Here is an 18,562-nt window from a genome sequence, read left to right as displayed (position 1 = left end):
GCAGATGGTCATTTCTTCATGCGCAGTGGTCAACGCGGCACTCTCTAGCTGCCAAGAGCACTTTTTACTATGCGCACCCAACCAGAGTGACGGGAGGAGCACATTTCAGAAAACGTGCTCAGCTCGTCGAGAAAATGCGATTTAAGCAATAAAATTAAAAATGCACCCAAAACCTAAACCAAACGCTGCAGATGGTCATTTCTTCATGCGCAGTGGTCGAGGCGGCACTCTCTAGCTGCCAAGAGCACTTTTTACTATGCACACCCAACCAGAGTGACGGGAGGAGCACATTCCAGAAAACGTGCTCAGCTCGTCGAGAAAATGCGATTTAAGTAATAAAATTAAAAATGCACCCAAAACCTAAACCAAACGTTGCAGATGGTCATTTCTTCATGCGCAGCGGTCAACGCGGCACTCTCTAGCTGCCAAGAGCACTTTTTACTATGCGCACCCAACCAGAGTGACGGGAGGAGCACATTTCAGAAAACGTGCTCAGCTCGTCGAGAAAATGCGATTTAAGCAATAAAATTAAAAATGCACCTAAAACCTAAACCAAACGTTGCAGGTGGTTATTTCTTCATGCGCAGTGGTCAACGCGGCACTCTCTAGCTGCCAAGAGCACTTTTTACTATGCGCACCCAACCAGAGTGACGGGAGGAGCACATTTCAGAAAACGTGCTCAGCTCGTCGAGAAAATGCGATTTAAGCAATAAAATTAAAAATGCACCCAAAACCTAAACCAAACGTTGCAGGTGGTTATTTCTTCATGCGCAGTGGTCAACGCGGCACTCTCTCGCTGCCAAGAGCACTTTTTACTATGCGCACCCAACCAGAGTGACGGGAGGAGCACATTTCAGAAAACGTGCTCAGCTCGTCCAGAAAATGCGATTTAAGCAATAAAATTAAAAATGCACCCAAAACCTAAACCAAACGTTGCAGGTGGTTATTTCTTCATGCGCAGTGGTCAACGCGGCACTCTCTAGCTGCCATGAGCACTTTTTACTATGCGCACCCAATCAGAGTGACGGGAGGAGCACATTTCAGAAAACGTGCTCAGCTCGTCGAGAAAATGCGATTTAAGCAATAAAATTAAAAATGCACCTAAAACCTAAACCAAACGTTGCAGGTGGTTATTTCTTCATGCGCAGCAGTCAACGCGGCACTCTCTAGCTGCCAAGAGCACTTTTTACTATGCGCACCCAACCAGAGTGACGGGAGGAGCACATTTCAGAAAACGTGCTCAGCTCGACGAGAAAATGCGATTTAAGCAATAAAATTAAAAATGCACCTAAAACCTAACCCAAACGTTGCAGGTGGTTATTTCTTCATGCGCAGTGGTCAACGCGGCACTCTCTAGCTGCCAAGAGCACTTTTTACTATGTGCACCCAACCAGAGTGACGGGAGGAGCACATTTCAGAAAACGTGCTCAGCTCGTCGAGAAAATGCGATTTAAGCAATAAAATTAAAAATGCACCTAAAACCTAAACCAAACGTTGCAGATGGTCATTTCTTCATGTGCAGTGGTCAACGCGGCACTCTCTAGCTGCCAAGAGCACCTTTTACTATGCGCACCCAACCAGAGTGACGGGAGGAGCACATTTCAGAAAACGTGCTCAGCTCGTCGAGAAAATGCAATTTAAACAATAAAATTAAAAATGCACCTAAAACCTAAACCAAACGTTGCAGGTGGTTATTTCTTCATGCACAGTGGTCAACGCGGCACTCTCTAGCTGCCAAGAGCACGTTTTACTATGCGCACCCAACCAGAGTGACGGGAGGAGCACATTTCAGAAAACGTGCTCAGCTCGTCGAGAAAATGCTATTTAAGCAATAAAATTAAAAATGCACCCAAAACCTAAACCAAACGTTGCAGATGGTCATTTCTTCATGCGCAGTGGTCAACGCGGCACTCTCTAGCTGCCAAGAGCACTTTTTACTATGCGCACCCAACCAGAGTGACGGGAGGAGCACATTTCGGAAAACGTGCTCAGCTCGTCGAGAAAATGCAATTTAAGCAACAAAATTAAAAATGCACCTAAAACCTAAACCAAACGTTGCAGGTGGTTCATTCTTCATGCGCAGTGGTCAACGCGGCACTCTCTAGCTGCCAAGAGCACTTTTTACTATGCGCACCCAACAAGAGTGGCGGGAGGAGCACATCTCAGAAAACGTGCTCAGCTCGTCGAGAAAATTCGATTTAAGCAATAAAATTAAAAATGCACCTAAAACCTAAACCAAACGTTGCAGATGATCATTTCTTTATGCGCAGTGGTCAACGCGGCACTCTCTAGCTGCCAAGAGCACTTTTTACTATGCGCACCCAACCAGAGTGACGGGAGGAGCACATTTCAGAAAACGTGCTCAGCTCGTCAAGAAAATGCGATTTAAGTAATAAAATAAAAAATGCACCCAAAACCTAAACCAAACGTTGCAGGTGGTTATTTCTTCATGCGCATCGGTCAACGCGGCACTCTCTAGCTGCCAAGAGCACTTTTTACTATGCGCACCCAACCAGAGTGACGGGAGGAGCACATTTCAGAAAACGTGCTCAGTTCGTCGAGAAAATGCGATTTAATCAATAAAATTAAAAATGCACCTAAAACCTAAACCAAACGTTGCAGGTGGTTATTTCTTCATGTGCAGCCGTCAACGCGGCACTCTCTAGCTGCCAAGAGCACTTTTTACTATGCGCACCCAACCAGAGTGACGGGAGGAGCACATTTCAGAAAACGTGCTCAGCTCGTCGAGAAAATGCGATTTAAGCAATAAAATTAAAAATGCACCTAAAACCTAAACCAAACGTTGCAGGTGGTTATTTCTTCATGCGCAGTGGTCAACGCGGCACTCTCTAGCTGCCAATAGCACTTTTTACTATGCGCACCCAACCAGAGTGGCGGGAGGAGCACATTTCAGAAAACGTGCTCAGCTCGTCCAGAAAATGCGATTTAAGCAATAAAATTAAAAATGCACCTAAAACCTAAACCAAACGTTGCAGGTGGTTATTTCTTCATGCGCAGTGGTCAACGCGGCACTCTCTAGCTGCCAAGAGCACTTTTTACTATGCGCCTCCAACAAGAGTAACGGGAGGAGCACATTTCAGAAAACGTGCTCAGCTCGTCGAGAAAATGCGATTTAAGCAATAAAATTAAAAATGCACCTAAAACCTAAACCAAACGTTGCAGGTGGTTATTTCTTTATGTGCAGCAGTCAACGTGGCACTCTCTAGCTGCTAAGAGCACTTTTTACTATGCGCACCCAACCAGAGTGACGGGAGGAGCACATTTCAGAAAACGTGCACAGCTCGTCCAGAAAATGCGATTTAAGCAATACAATTAAAAATGCACCCAAAACCTAAACCAAACGTTGCAGATGGTCATTTCTTCATGCGCAGTGGTCAACGCGGCACTCTCTAGCTGCCAAGAGCACTTTTTACTATGCGCACCCAACCAGAGTGACGGGAGGAGCACATTTCAGAAAACGTGCTCAGCTCGACGAGAAAATGCGATTTAAGCAATAAAATTAAAAATGCACCCAAAACCTAAACCAAACGTTGCAGATGGTCATTTCTTCATGTGCAGTGGTCAACGCGGCAATCTCTAGCTGCCAAGAGCACTTTTTACTATGCGCACCCAACCAGAGTGACGGGAGGAGCACATTTCAGAAAACGTGCTCAGCTCGTCGAGAAAATGCGATTTAAGCAATAAAATTAAAAATGCACCTAAAACCTAAACCAAACGTTGCAGGTGGTTATTTCTTCATGCGCAGTGGGCAACGCGGCACTCTCTAGCTGCCAAGAGCACTTTTTACTATGCGCACCCAACCAGAGTGACGGGAGGAACACATTTCAGAAAACGTGCTCAGCTCGTCGAGAAAATGCGATTTAAGCAATAAAATTAAAAATGCACCCAAAACCTAAACCAAACGTTGCAGGTGGTTATTTCTTCATGCGCAGTGGTCAACGCGGCACTCTCTCGCTGCCAAGAGCACTTTTTACTATGCGCACCCAACCAGAGTGACGGGAGGAGCACATTTCAGAAAACGTGCTCAGCTCGTCCAGAAAATGCGATTTAAGCAATAAAATTAAAAATGCACCCAAAACCTAAACCAAACGTTGCAGGTGGTTATTTCTTCATGCGCAGCGGTCAACGCGGCACTCTCTAGCTGCCAAGAGCACTTTTTACTATGCGCACCCAACCAGAGTGACGGGAGGAGCACATTTCAGAAAACGTGCTCAGCTCGTCGAGAAAATGCGATTTAATCAATAAAATTAAAAATGCACCTAAAACCTAAACCAAACGTTGCAGGTGGTTATTTCTTCATGTGCAGCCGTCAACGCGGCACTCTCTAGCTGCCAAGAGCACTTTTTACTATGCGCACCCAACCAGAGTGACGGGAGGAGCACATTTCAGAAAACGTGCTCAGCTCGTCGAGAAAATGCGATTTAAGCAATAAAATTAAAAATGCACCTAAAACCTAAACCAAACGTTGCAGGTGGTTATTTCTTCATGCGCAGTGGTCAACGCGGCACTCTCTAGCTGCCAATAGCACTTTTTACTATGCGCACCCAACCAGAGTGACGGGAGGAGCACATTTCAGAAAACGTGCTCAGCTCGTCCAGAAAATGCGATTTAAGCAATAAAATTAAAAATGCACCTAAAACCTAAACCAAACGTTGCAGGTGGTTATTTCTTCATGCGCAGTGGTCAACGCGGCACTCTCTAGCTGCCAAGAGCACTTTTTACTATGCGCCTCCAACAAGAGTAACGGGAGGAGCACATTTCAGAAAACGTGCTCAGCTCGTCGAGAAAATTCGATTTAAGCAATAAAATTAAAAATGCACCCAAAACCTAAACCAAACGTTGCAGGTGGTTATTTCTTCATGCGCAGTGGTCAACGCGGCACTCTCTAGCTGCCAAGAGCACTTTTTACTATGCGCACCCAACCAGAGTGACGGGAGGAGCACATTTCAGAAAACGTGCTCAGCTCGTCGAGAAAATGCGATTTAAGCAATAAAATTAAAAATGCACCTAAAACCTAAACCAAACGTTGCAGGTGGTTATTTCTTTATGCGCAGCAGTCAACGTGGCACTCTCTAGCTGCCAAGAGCACTTTTTACTATGCGCACCCAACCAGAGTGACGGGAGGAGCACATTTCAGAAAACGTGCTCAGCTCGTCGAGAAAATGCGATTTAAGCAATACAATTAAAAATGCACCCAAAACCTAAACCAAACGTTGCAGATGGTCATTTCTTCATGCGCAGTGGTCAACGCGGCACTCTCTAGCTGCCAAGAGCACTTTTTACTATGCGCACCCAACCAGAGTGACGGGAGGAGCACATTTCAGAAAACGTGCTCAGCTCGACGAGAAAATGCGATTTAAGCAATAAAATTAAAAATGCACCCAAAACCTAAACCAAACGTTGCAGATGGTCATTTCTTCATGTGCAGTGGTCAACGCGGCAATCTCTAGCTGCCAAGAGCACTTTTTACTATGCGCACCCAACCAGAGTGACGGGAGGAGCACATTTCAGAAAACGTGCTCAGCTCGTCGAGAAAATGCGATTTAAGCAATAAAATTAAAAATGCACCTAAAACCTAAACCAAACGTTGCAGGTGGTTATTTCTTCATGCGCAGTGGTCAACGCGGCACTCTCTAGCTGCCAAGAGCACTTTTTACTATGCACACCCAACCAGAGTGACGGGAGGAGCACATTTCAGAAAACGTGCTCAGCTCGTCGAGAAAATGCGATTTAAGCAATAAAATTAAAAATGCACCCAAAACCTAAACCAAACGTTGCAGGTGGTTATTTCTTCATGCGCAGTGGTCAACGCGGCACTCTCTCGCTGCCAAGAGCACTTTTTACTATGCGCACCCAACCAGAGTGACGGGAGGAGCACATTTCAGAAAACGTGCTCAGCTCGTCCAGAAAATGCGATTTAAGCAATAAAATTAAAAATGCACCTAAAACCTAAACCAAACGTTGCAGGTGGTTATTTCTTCATGCGCAGTGGTCAACGCGGCACTCTCTAGCTGCCAAGAGCACTTTTTACTATGCGCCTCCAACAAGAGTAACGGGAGGAGCACATTTCAGAAAACGTGCTCAGCTCGTCGAGAAAATTCGATTTAAGCAATAAAATTAAAAATGCACCCAAAACCTAAACCAAACGTTGCAGGTGGTTATTTCTTCATGCGCAGTGGTCAACGCGGCACTCTCTAGCTGCCAAGAGCACTTTTTACTATGCGCACCCAACCAGAGTGACGGGAGGAGCACATTTCAGAAAACGTGCTCAGCTCGTCGAGAAAATGCGATTTAAGCAATAAAATTAAAAATGCACCTAAAACCTAAACCAAACGTTGCAGGTGGTTATTTCTTTATGCGCAGCAGTCAACGTGGCACTCTCTAGCTGCCAAGAGCACTTTTTACTATGCGCACCCAACCAGAGTGACGGGAGGAGCACATTTCAGAAAACGTGCTCAGCTCGTCGAGAAAATGCGATTTAAGCAATACAATTAAAAATGCACCCAAAACCTAAACCAAACGTTGCAGATGGTCATTTCTTCATGCGCAGTGGTCAACGCGGCACTCTCTAGCTGCCAAGAGCACTTTTTACTATGCGCACCCAACCAGAGTGACGGGAGGAGCACATTTCAGAAAACGTGCTCAGCTCGACGAGAAAATGCGATTTAAGCAATAAAATTAAAAATGCACCCAAAACCTAAACCAAACGTTGCAGATGGTCATTTCTTCATGTGCAGTGGTCAACGCGGCAATCTCTAGCTGCCAAGAGCACTTTTTACTATGCGCACCCAACCAGAGTGACGGGAGGAGCACATTTCAGAAAACGTGCTCAGCTCGTCGAGAAAATGCGATTTAAGCAATAAAATTAAAAATGCACCTAAAACCTAAACCAAACGTTGCAGGTGGTTATTTCTTCATGCGCAGTGGTCAACGCGGCACTCTCTAGCTGCCAAGAGCACTTTTTACTATGCACACCCAACCAGAGTGACGGGAGGAGCACATTTCAGAAAACGTGCTCAGCTCGTCGAGAAAATGCGATTTAAGCAATAAAATTAAAAATGCACCCAAAACCTAAACCAAACGTTGCAGGTGGTTATTTCTTCATGCGCAGTGGTCAACGCGGCACTCTCTCGCTGCCAAGAGCACTTTTTACTATGCGCACCCAACCAGAGTGACGGGAGGAGCACATTTCAGAAAACGTGCTCAGCTCGTCCAGAAAATGCGATTTAAGCAATAAAATTAAAAATGCACCTAAAACCTAAACCAAACGTTGCAGGTGGTTATTTCTTCATGCGCAGTGGTCAACGCGGCACTCTCTAGCTGCCAAGAGCACTTTTTACTATGCGCCTCCAACAAGAGTAACGGGAGGAGCACATTTCAGAAAACGTGCTCAGCTCGTCGAGAAAATTCGATTTAAGCAATAAAATTAAAAATGCACCCAAAACCTAAACCAAACGTTGCAGGTGGTTATTTCTTCATGCGCAGTGGTCAACGCGGCACTCTCTAGCTGCCAAGAGCACTTTTTACTATGCGCACCCAACCAGAGTGACGGGAGGAGCACATTTCAGAAAACGTGCTCAGCTCGTCGAGAAAATGCGATTTAAGCAATAAAATTAAAAATGCACCTAAAACCTAAACCAAACGTTGCAGGTGGTTATTTCTTTATGCGCAGCAGTCAACGTGGCACTCTCTAGCTGCCAAGAGCACTTTTTACTATGCACACCCAACCAGAGTGACGGGAGGAGCACATTTCAGAAAACGTGCTCAGCTCGTCGAGAAAATGCGATTTAAGCAATAAAATTAAAAATGCACCCAAAACCTAAACCAAACGTTGCAGGTGGTTATTTCTTCATGCGCAGTGGTCAACGCGGCACTCTCTCGCTGCCAAGAGCACTTTTTACTATGCGCACCCAACCAGAGTGACGGGAGGAGCACATTTCAGAAAACGTGCTCAGCTCGTCGAGAAAATGCGATTTAAGCAATAAAATTAAAAATGCACCTAAAACCTAAACCAAACGTTGCAGGTGGTTATTTCTTCATGCGCAGTGGTCAACGCGGCACTCTCTAGCTGCCAAGAGCACTTTTTACTGTGCGCACCCAACCAGAGTGACGGGAGGAGCACATTTCAGAAAACGAGCTCAGCTCGTCGAGAAAATGCGATTTAAGCAATAAAATTAAAAATGCACCTAAAACCTAAACCAAACGTTGCAGGTGGTTATTTCTTCATGCGCAGTGGTCAACGCGGCACTCTCTAGCTGCCAAGAGCACTTTTTACTATGCGCACCCAACCAGAGTGACGGGAGGAGCACATTTCAGAAAACGTGCTCAGCTCGTCGAGAAAATGCGATTTAAGCAATAAAATTAAAAATGCACCTAAAACCTAAACCAAACGTTGCAGGTGGTTATTTCTTCATGCGCAGCAGTCAACGCGGCACTCTCTAGCTGCCAAGAGCACTTTTTACTATGCGCACCCAACCAGAGTGACGGGAGGACCACATTTCAGAAAACGTGCTCAGCTCGTCCAGAAAATGCGATTCAAGCAATAAAATTAAAAATACACCTAAAACCTAAACTAAACGTTGCAGGTGGTTATTTCTTCATGCGCATTGGTCAACGCGGCACTCTCTAGCTGCCAAGAGCACTTTTTACTATGCGCACCCAACCAGAGTGACGGGAGGAGCACATTTCAGAAAACGTGCTCAGCTCGTCGAGAAAATGCGATTTAAGCAATAAAATTAAAAATGCACCTAAAACCTAAACCGAACGCTGCATATGGTCATTTCTTCATGCGCAGTGGTCAACGCGGCACTCTATAGCTGCCAAGAGGACTTTTTACTATGCACACCCAACCAGAGTGACGGGAGGAGCACATTCCAGAAAACGTGCTTAGCTCGTCGAGAAAATGCAATTTAAGCAATAAAATTAAAAATGCACCCAAAACCTAAACCAAACGTTGCAGATGGTCATTTCTTCATGCGCAGTGGTCAACGCGGCACTCTCTAGCTGCCAAGAGCACTTTTTACTATGCGCACCCAACCAGAGTGACGGGAGGAGCACATTTCAGAAAACGTGCTCAGCTCGTCGAGAAAATGCGATTTAAGCAATCAAATTAAAAATGCACCCAAAACCTAAACCAAACGTTGCAGGTGGTTATTTCTTCATGCGCAGTGGTCAACGCGGCACTCTCTAGCTGCCAAGAGCACTTTTTACTATGCGCACCCAACCAGAGTGACGGGAGGAGCACATTTCAGAAAACCTGCTCAGCTCGTCGAGAAAATGCGATTTAAGCAATAAAATTAAAAATGCACCTAAAACCTAAACCAAACGTTGCAGGTGGTTATTTCTTCATGCACAGTGATCAACGCGGCACTCTCTAACTGCCAAGAGCACTTTTTACTATGCGCACCCAACCAGAGTGACGGGAGGAGCACATTTCAGAAAACGTGCTCAGCTCGTCGAGAAAATGCGATTTAAGCAATAAAATTAAAAATGCACCTAAAACCTAAACCAAACGTTGCAGATGATAATTTCTTTATGCGCAGTGGTCAACGCAGCACTCTCTAGCTGCCAAGAGCACTTTTTACTATGCGCACCCAACCAGAGTGACGGGAGGAGCACATTTCAGAAAACGTGCTCAGCTCGTCGAGAAAATGTGATTTAAGCAATAAAATTAAAAATGCACCTAAAACCTAAACCAAACGTTGCAGATGATCATTTCTTTATGCGCAGTGGTCAACGCAGCACTCTCTAGCTGCCAAGAGCACTTTTTACTATGCACACCCAACCAGAGTGACGGGAGGAGCACATTCCAGAAAAGGTGCTCAGCTCGTCGAGAAAATGCGATTTAAGTAATAAAATTAAAAATGCACCCAAAACCTAAACCAAACGTTGCAGGTGGTTATTTCGTCATGCGCAGCGGTCAACGCGGCACTCTCTAGCTGCCAAGAGCACTTTTTACTATGCGCACCCAACCAGAGTGACGGGAGGAGCACATTTCAGAAAACGTGCTCAGCTAGTCGAGAAAATGCGATTTAATCAATAAAATTAAAAATGCACCTAAAACCTAAACCAAACGTTGCAGGTGGTTATTTCTTCATGTGCAGCCGTCAACGCGGCACTCTCTAGCTGCCAAGAGCACTTTTTACTATGCGCACCCAACCAGAGTGACGGGAGGAACACATTTCAGAAAACGTGCTCAGCTCGTCGAGAAAATGCGATTTAAGCAATAAAATTAAAAATGCACCTAAAACCTAAACCAAACGTTGCAGGTGGTTATTTCTTCATGCGCAGTGGTCAACGCGGCACTCTCTAGCTGCCAAGAGCACTTTTTACTATGCGCACCCAACCAGAGTGACGGGAGGAGCACATTTCAGAAAACGTGCTCAGCTCGTCCAGAAAATGCGATTTAAGCAATAAAATTAAAAATGCACCTAAAACCTAAACCAAACGTTGCAGATGGTTATTTCTTCATGCGCAGTGGTCAACGCGGCACTCTCTAGCTGCCAAGAGCACTTTTTACTATGCACACCCAACCAGAGTGACGGGAGGAGCACATTTCAGAAAACGTGCTCAGCTCGTCGAGAAAATGCGATTTAAGCAATCAAATTAAAAATGCACCCAAAACCTAAACCAAACGTTGCAGGTGGTTATTTCTTCATGCGCAGTGGTCAACGCGGCACTCTCTAGCTGCCAAGAGCACTTTTTACTATGCGCACCCAACCAGAGTGACGGGAGGAGCACATTTCAGAAAACGTGCTCAGCTCGTCGAGAAAATGCGATTTAAGCAATAAAATTAAAAATGCACCTAAAACCTAAACCAAACGTTGCAGGTGGTTATTTCTTCATGCGCAATGGTCAACGCGGCACTCTCTAGCTGCCAAGAACACTTTTTACTATGTGCACCCAACCAGAGTGACGGGAGGAGCACATTTAAGAAAACGTGCTCAGCTCGTCGAGAAAATGCTATTTAAGCAATAAAATTAAAAATGCACCCAAAACCTAAACCAAACGTTGCAGATGGTCATTTCTTCATGCGCAGTGGTCAACGCGGCACTCTCTAGCTGCCAAGAGCACTTTTTACTATGCGCACCCAACCAGAGTGACGGGAGGAGCACATTTCAGAAAACGTGCTCAGCTCGTCGAGAAAATGCGATTTAAGCAATAAAATTAAAAATGCAACTAAAACCTAAACCAAACGTTGCAGGTGGTTATTTCTTCATGCGCAGTGGTCAACGCGGCACTCTCTAGCTGCCAAGAGCACTTTTTACTATGCGCACCCAACCAGAGTGACGGGAGGAGCACATTTCAGAAAACGTGCTCAGCTCGTCGAGAAAATGCGATTTAATCAATAAAATTAAAAATGCACCTAAAACCGAAACCAAACGTTGCAGGTGGTTATTTCTTCATGTGCAGCCGTCAACGCGGCACTCTCTAGCTGCCAAGAGCACTTTTTACTATGCACACCCAACCAGAGTGACGGGAGGAGCACATTCCAGAAAAGGTGCTCAGCTCGTCGAGAAAATGCGATTTAAGTAATAAAATTAAAAATGCACCTAAAACCTAAACCAAACGTTGCAGGTGGTTATTTCTTCATGCGCAGTGGTCAACGCGGCACTCTCTAGCTGCCAAGAGCACTTTTTACTATGCGCACCCAACCAGAGTGACGGGAGGAGCACATTTCAGAAAACGTGCTCAGCTCGTCGAGAAAATGCGATTTAAGCAATAAAATTGAAAATGCACCTAAAACCTAAACCAAACGTTGCAGGTGGTTATTTCTTCATGCGCAGCAGTCAACGCGGCACTCTCTAGCTGCCAAGAGCACTTTTTACTATGCGCACCCAACCAGAGTGACGGGAGGACCACATTTCAGAAAACGTGCTCAGCTCGTCCAGAAAATGCGATTCAAGCAATAAAATTAAAAATACACCTAAAACCTAAACTAAACGTTGCAGGTGGTTATTTCTTCATGCGCATTGGTCAACGCGGCACTCTCTAGCTGCCAAGAGCACTTTTTACTATGCGCACCCAACCAGAGTGACGGGAGGAGCACATTTCAGAAAACGTGCTCAGCTCGTCCAGAAAATGCGATTTAAGCAATAAAATTAAAAATGCACCTAAAACCTAAACCGAACGCTGCATATGGTCATTTCTTCATGCGCAGTGGTCAACGCGGCACTCTATAGCTGCCAAGAGGACTTTTTACTATGCACACCCAACCAGAGTGACGGGAGGAGCACATTCCAGAAAACGTGCTTAGCTCGTCGAGAAAATGCAATTTAAGCAATAAAATTAAAAATGCACCCAAAACCTAAACCAAACGTTGCAGATGGTCATTTCTTCATGCGCAGTGGTCAACGCGGCACTCTCTAGCTGCCAAGAGCACTTTTTACTATGCGCACCCAACCAGAGTGACGGGAGGAGCACATTTCAGAAAACGTGCTCAGCTCGTCGAGAAAATGCGATTTAAGCAATCAAATTAAAAATGCACCCAAAACCTAAACCAAACGTTGCAGGTGGTTATTTCTTCATGCGCAGTGGTCAACGCGGCACTCTCTAGCTGCCAAGAGCTCTTTTTACTATGCGCACCCAACCAGAGTGACGGGAGGAGCACATTTCAGAAAACCTGCTCAGCTCGTCGAGAAAATGCGATTTAAGCAATAAAATTAAAAATGCACCTAAAACCTAAACCAAACGTTGCAGGTGGTTATTTCTTCATGCACAGTGGTCAACGCGGCACTCTCTAACTGCCAAGAGCACTTTTTACTATGCGCACCCAACCAGAGTGACGGGAGGAGCACATTTGAGAAAACGTGCTCAGCTCGTCGAGAAAATGCGATTTAAGCAATAAAATTAAAAATGCACCTAAAACCTAAACCAAACGTTGCAGATGATAATTTCTTTATGCGCAGTGGTCAACGCAGCACTCTCTAGCTGCCAAGAGCACTTTTTACTATGCGCACCCAACCAGAGTGACGGGAGGAGCACATTTCAGAAAACGTGCTCAGCTCGTCGAGAAAATGTGATTTAAGCAATAAAATTAAAAATGCACCTAAAACCTAAACCAAACGTTGCAGGTGGTTATTTCTTCATGCGCAGTGGTCAACGCGGCACTCTCTAGCTGCCAAGAGCACTTTTTACTATGCGCACCCAACCAGAGTGACGGGAGGAGCACATTTCAGAAAACGTGCTCAGCTCGTCGAGAAAATGCGATTTAAGCAATAAAATTGAAAATGCACCTAAAACCTAAACCAAACGTTGCAGGTGGTTATTTCTTCATGCGCAGCAGTCAACGCGGCACTCTCTAGCTGCCAAGAGCACTTTTTACTATGCGCACCCAACCAGAGTGACGGGAGGACCACATTTCAGAAAACGTGCTCAGCTCGTCCAGAAAATGCGATTCAAGCAATAAAATTAAAAATACACCTAAAACCTAAACTAAACGTTGCAGGTGGTTATTTCTTCATGCGCATTGGTCAACGCGGCACTCTCTAGCTGCCAAGAGCACTTTTTACTATGCGCACCCAACCAGAGTGACGGGAGGAGCACATTTCAGAAAACGTGCTCAGCTCGTCCAGAAAATGCGATTTAAGCAATAAAATTAAAAATGCACTTAAAACCTAAACCGAACGCTGCATATGGTCATTTCTTCATGCGCAGTGGTCAACGCGGCACTCTATAGCTGCCAAGAGCACTTTTTACTATGCGCACCCAACCAGAGTGACGGGAGGAGCACATTTCAGAAAACGTGCTCAGCTCGTCGAGAAAATGCGATTTAAGCAATCAAATTAAAAATGCACCCAAAACCTAAACCAAACGTTGCAGGTGGTTATTTCTTCATGCGCAGTGGTCAACGCGGCACTCTCTAGCTGCCAAGAGCTCTTTTTACTATGCGCACCCAACCAGAGTGACGGGAGGAGCACATTTCAGAAAACCTGCTCAGCTCGTCGAGAAAATGCGATTTAAGCAATAAAATTAAAAATGCACCTAAAACCTAAACCAAACGTTGCAGGTGGTTATTTCTTCATGCACAGTGGTCAACGCGGCACTCTCTAACTGCCAAGAGCACTTTTTACTATGCGCACCCAACCAGAGTGACGGGAGGAGCACATTTCAGAAAACGTGCTCAGCTCGTCGAGAAAATGCGATTTAAGCAATAAAATTAAAAATGCACCTAAAACCTAAACCAAACGTTGCAGATGATAATTTCTTTATGCGCAGTGGTCAACGCAGCACTCTCTAGCTGCCAAGAGCACTTTTTACTATGCGCACCCAACCAGAGTGACGGGAGGAGCACATTTCAGAAAACGTGCTCAGCTCGTCGAGAAAATGTGATTTAAGCAATAAAATTAAAAATGCACCTAAAACCTAAACCAAACGTTGCAGATGATCATTTCTTTATGCGCAGTGGTAAACGCAGCACTCTCTAGCTGCCAAGAGCACTTTTTACTATGCACACCCAACCAGAGTGACGGGAGGAGCACATTCCAGAAAAGGTGCTCAGCTCGTCGAGAAAATGCGATTTAAGTAATAAAATTAAAAATGCACCCAAAACCTAAACCAAACGTTGCAGGTGGTTATTTCGTCATGCGCAGCGGTCAACGCGGCACTCTCTAGCTGCCAAGAGCACTTTTTACTATGCGCACCCAACCAGAGTGACGGGAGGAGCACATTTCAGAAAACGTGCTCAGCTCGTCGAGAAAATGCGATTTAATCAATAAAATTAAAAATGCACCTAAAACCTAAACCAAACGTTGCAGGTGGTTATTTCTTCATGTGCAGCCGTCAACGCGGCACTCTCTAGCTGCCAAGAGCACTTTTTACTATGCGCACCCAACCAGAGTGACGGGAGGAGCACATTTCAGAAAACGTGCTCAGCTCGTCGAGAAAATGCGATTTCAGCAATAAAATTAAAAATGCACCTAAAACCTAAACCAAACGTTGCAGGTGGTTATTTCTTCATGCGCAGTGGTCAACGCGGCACTCTCTAGCTGCCAAGAGCACTTTTTACTATGCGCACCCAACCATTGTGACGGGAGGAGCACATTTCAGAAAACGTGCTCAGCTCGTCGAGAAAATGCATTTTAAGCAATAAAATTAAAAATGCACCTAAAACCTAAACCAAACGTTGAAGATGGTCATTTATTCATGCGCAGTGGTCAACGCGGCACTCTCTAGCTGCCAAGAGCACTTTTTACTATGCGCACCCAACCAGAGTGACGGGAGGAGCACATTTAAGAAAACGTGCTCAGCTCGTCGAGAAAATGCTATTTAAGCAATAAAATTAAAAATGCACCCAAAACCTAAACCAAACGTTGCAGATGGTCATTTCTTCATGCGCAGTGGTCAACGCGGCACTCTGGAGCACATTTCAGAAAACGTGCTCAGCTCGTCGAGAAAATGCTATTTAAGCAATAAAATTAAAAATGCACCCAAAACCTAAACCAAACGTTGCAGATGGTCATTTCTTCATGCGCAGTGGTCAACGCGGCACTCTCTAGCTGCCAAGAGCACTTTTTACTATGCGCACCCAACCAGAGTGACGGGAGGAGCACATTTCAGAAAACGTGCTCAGCTCGTCGAGAAAATGCGATTTAAGCAATAAAATTAAAAATGCAACTAAAACCTAAACCAAACGTTGCAGGTGGTTATTTCTTCATGCGCAGTGGTCAACGCGGCACTCTCTAGCTGCCAAGAGCACTTTTTACTATGCGCACCCAACCAGAGTGACGGGAGGAGCACATTTCAGAAAACGTGCTCAGCTCGTCGAGAAAATGCGATTTAATCAATAAAATTAAAAATGCACCTAAAACCGAAACCAAACGTTGCAGGTGGTTATTTCTTCATGTGCAGCCGTCAACGCGGCACTCTCTAGCTGCCAAGAGCACTTTTTACTATGCGCACCCAACCAGAGTGACGGGAGGAGCACATTTCAGAAAACGTGCTCAGCTCGTCGAGAAAATGCGATTTAAGCAATAAAATTAAAAATGCACCTAAAACCTAAACCAAACGTTGCAGGTGGTTATTTCTTCATGCGCAGTGGTCAACGCGGCACTCTCTAGCTGCCAAGAGCACTTTTTACTATGCGCACCCAACCAGAGTGACGGGAGGAGCACATTTCAGAAAACCTGCTCAGCTCGTCCAGAAAATGCGATTTAAGCAATAAAATTAAAAATGCACCTAAAACCTAAACCAAACGTTGCAGGTGGTTATTTCTTCATTCGCAGTGTTCAACGCGGCACTCTCTAGCTGCCAAGAGCACTTTTTACTATGCGCACCCAACCAGAGTGACGGGAGGAGCACATTTCAAAAAACGTGCTCAGCTCGTCGAGAAAATGCGATTTAAGCAATAAAATTAAAAATGCAGCTAAAACCTAAACCAAACGTTGCAGGTGGTTATTTCTTCATGCACAGATGTCAACGCGGCACTCTCTAGCTGCCAAGAGCACTTTTTACTATGCGCACCCAACCAGAGTGACGGGAGGAGCACATTTCAGAAAACGTGCTCAGCTCGTCGAGAAAATGCGATTTAAGCAATAAAATTAAAAATGCACCTAAAACCTAAACCAAACGTTGCAGGGGGTTATTTCTTCATGCGCAGCAGTCAACGCGGCACTCTCTAGCTGCCAAGAGCACGTTTTACTATGCGCACCCAACCAGAGTGACGGGAGGAGCACATTTCAGAAAACGTGCTCAGCTCGACGAGAAAATGCGATTTAAGCAATAAAATTAAAAATGCACCTAAAACCTAAACCAAACGTTGCAGGTCGTTATTTCTTCATGTGCAGTGGTCAACGCGGCACTCTCTTGCTGCCAAGAGCACTTTTTACTATGCGCACACAACCAGAGTGACGGGAGGAGCACATTTCAGAAAACGTGCTCAGCTCGTCGAGAAAATGCGATTTAAGCAATAAAATTAAAAATGCACCTAAAACCTAAACCAAACGTTGCAGGTGGTTATTTCTTCATGCGCAATGGTCAACGCGGCACTCTCTAGCTGCCAAGAGCACTTTTTACTATGCGCACCCAACCAGAGTGACGGGAGGAGCACATTTCAGAAAACGTGCTCAGCTCGTCCAGAAAATGCGATTTAAGCAATAAAATTAAAAATGCACCTAAAACCTAAACCAAACGTTGCAGGTGGTTATTTCTTCATGCGCAGTGGTCAACGCGGCACTCTCTAGCTGCCAAGAGCACTTTTTACTATGCACACCCAACCAGAGTGACGGGAGGAGCACATTTCAGAAAACGTGCTCAGCTCGTCGAGAAAATGCGATTTAAGCAATAAAATTAAAAATGCACCCAAAACCTAAACCAAACGTTGCAGGTGGTTATTTCTTCATGCGCAGTGGTCAACGCGGCACTCTCTCGCTGCCAAGAGCACTTTTTACTATGCGCACCCAACCAGAGTGACGGGAGGAGCACATTTCAGAAAACCTGCTCAGCTCGTCGAGAAAATGCGATTTAAGCAATAAAATTAAAAATGCACCTAAAACCTAAACCAAACGTTGCAGGTGGTTATTTCTTCATGCGCAGTGGTCAACGCGGCACTCTCTAGCTGCCAAGAGCACTTTTTACTGTGCGCACCCAACCAGAGTGACGGGAGGAGCACATTTCAGAAAACGAGCTCAGCTCGTCGAGAAAATGCGATTTAAGCAATAAAATTAAAAATGCACCTAAAACCTAAACCAAACGTTGCAGGTGGTTATTTCTTCATGCGCAGTGGTCAACGCGGCACTCTCTAGCTGCCAAGAGCACTTTTTACTATGCGCACCCAACCAGAGTGACGGGAGGAGCACATTTCAGAAAACGTGCTCAGCTCGTCGAGAAAATGCGATTTAAGCAATAAAATTAAAAATGCACCTAAAACCTAAACCAAACGTTGCAGGTGGTTATTTCTTCATGCGCAGCAGTCAACGCGGCACTCTCTAGCTGCCAAGAGCACTTTTTACTATGCGCACCCAACCAGAGTGACGGGAGAACCACATTTCAGAAAACGTGCTCAGCTCGTCCAGAAAATGCGATTCAAGCAATAAAATTAAAAATACACCTAAAACCTAAACTAAACGTTGCAGGTGGTTATTTCTTCATGCGCATTGGTCAACGCGGCACTCTCTAGCTGCCAAGAGCACTTTTTACTATGCGCACCCAACCAGAGTGACGGGAGGAGCACATTTCAGAAAACGTGCTCAGCTCGTCGAGAAAATGCGATTTAAGCAATAAAATTAAAAATGCACCTAAAACCTAAACCGAACGCTGCATATGGTCATTTCTTCATGCGCAGTGGTCAACGCGGCACTCTATAGCTGCCAAGAGGACTTTTTACTATGCACACCCAACCAGAGTGACGGGAGGAGCACATTCCAGAAAACGTGCTTAGCTCGTCGAGAAAATGCAATTTAAGCAATAAAATTAAAAATGCACCCAAAACCTAAACCAAACGTTGCAGATGGTCATTTCTTCATGCGCAGTGGTCAACGCGGCACTCTCTAGCTGCCAAGAGCACTTTTTACTATGCGCACCCAACCAGAGTGACGGGAGGAGC

This window comes from Syngnathus scovelli, chromosome 1 (genome assembly GCF_024217435.2).
Source record: "Syngnathus scovelli strain Florida chromosome 1, RoL_Ssco_1.2, whole genome shotgun sequence".
NCBI lineage: Eukaryota > Metazoa > Chordata > Actinopteri > Syngnathiformes > Syngnathidae > Syngnathus > Syngnathus scovelli.
This window is presented reverse-complemented; position numbering follows the sequence as displayed.